The sequence below is a fragment of the Bactrocera oleae genome, chromosome 3 (genome assembly GCF_042242935.1).
Source record: "Bactrocera oleae isolate idBacOlea1 chromosome 3, idBacOlea1, whole genome shotgun sequence".
Lineage (NCBI taxonomy): Eukaryota > Metazoa > Arthropoda > Insecta > Diptera > Tephritidae > Bactrocera > Bactrocera oleae.
The window spans coordinates 54,038,441-54,040,514 of NC_091537.1; positions in this window are offsets into that span (position 1 = coordinate 54,038,441).

A 2,074-nucleotide genomic window follows, 5' to 3' on the forward strand; every position below is an offset into this window, starting at 1 on the left:
TTAACATTCGCACGAAGCGATACGCGAAGAATTTTCGGTCAGCGTAAGAACGCAAATTCGCTGACTCAAGCCACGCGCTCAGGCCACACGCCCGTTCTAAATGAAGGTTGTTGTAGGACTTCCTCAAGCTGCCGATATCAATCTTTAGGGAAGTCTTACGTCTGGTTTCTTTAAAATTTTAATGGATCTTCAAAATAGAGCCATATCTATGATAAGGAGCATAGTCATACTGAACTTTGTGGGTCTTGTTGTCAGCTTACTTTCTCTGACATCAATGTATTCTAAATTATTGATATATGATAGATGATTTTTACAATAAAAATATTAACGAATTGTCGGTTGAACAGCAGGATTTTACTGAGGAATTATTGTAGTTAGAGTTATTAAATTATTTTTATTAAATATGATATTAAATTTTATTAAAAATTATGAAATTTTTTTATATCAATACAAACTTTTTACTATTTTATTCTTTAAAAAAATACATATTTTGGTTAAACAATTTGTAGGCTGACGAACCGTATCTAGATAAATCAAAGATTAATTAATATTTCCCAAATAACATAGTAATAAATCATAAGCACAAGAAGGTTATTTTGTAACCTAGTGGACCTGACAGAAAACCCGAAACAAACAAACCTTTCACACTACTCATGTGTTCAGGTCTAGCAACATGCTTAGAAATAGTAAATTTTCCTCCACCACACTTCAAATCACAATTACATGCGGTACAAAAGAAACATTTATTTCCTTCTTAGGCTTTATCGAAATTGCAAACTCTGGGATTTCTTTCCACGATTTACAATATTTTTGCTCGTAGTGAATTTTTTTTAATTTTAGGGGGGTAGTTTTCTCATTTGATTCACTTTCACCCATTATTGCTATTTTTTTAAATATTTAAATTACTTTATAGCAGTCACAAAACTTTTTGTCACTAGTAAACTATATTTTTACTAACAATTATCGAATTACTATCGGGTATCGAGTAATAATTTGTTGCCTTAAGCGATAACTGATGCCTAATTCGTGAAGATACCTCGTCAAATAAACGAATTTTCCATGCCAGCATTTTACTCCGATCGTTCAGTTAATATGACAGCTATACGCTATTGGCATCCGATCTATCTAATTTCTTTGGTGATTAGATTATTGCCTTAAATAATAATCCAGTTTCATGAAGATACCTCGTCAAATAAATGAGTTTTCCATACAAGCACTTCATTCCGATTGTTCAGTTTAGGCAGCTATATGCTATAGTCATCCGATCTGAATAAGTTCTTTGAATATTACATTGTTACCTTAAATAATAATCCGTGCCGAATTTCGTGGAGATACCTCGTCAAATGAAAGAGTTTCCCATACAAGCACTTGATTCCGATTGTTCAGTTTGTATGGCAGCTGTATGCTATAGTCATCCGATCTATACAATTTCTGCAGAGATTCGATAAATGCCTCAAATAATAATACAAGCCAAATTTCGGGAAGATATCTCGTCAAATGAAAGAGTTTTCCATACGAGCACTTCATTGCGATTGTTCAGTATGTGTGGCAGCTATATGCTATAGTGGTCCGATATCGGCCATTCCGACAAATGAGCAGCTTCTTTGTAGGAAAAGGACAGGTGCAAGTTTTTATTTCGATAGCTTAAAAGCTATGGGACAAGTTTGTATATATACAGACAGACGAACATGGCTAAATCAACTCAGCTCATCATACTGATAATTTTTGTATATATTTTATAGGGTCTCCGACGTTTTCTTCTCGGTGTTACAAACTTCATGGCAAACTTAATATACCCTGTTCAGGGTATAATAAAACCGCACGCAGCGCGCCATTCAAATTCCTATCAAAAATAAATATTTTAATTGGTGATAAAAAGTAAAGGTCTTAACATATTATTTTTACAAAAACCAAGTAAAATTTTTATAAAATTAAAGAAGTTTGTAGATATTTTATCCAAATATCTTGAAAAAATATCAAAAATTGGTAGATATCTGATCAGTTTTCATACAAATCAGAATCAATATCTACATTATCCGGCATAACAAAACACCAAACTTTATTCTCTGGCAGA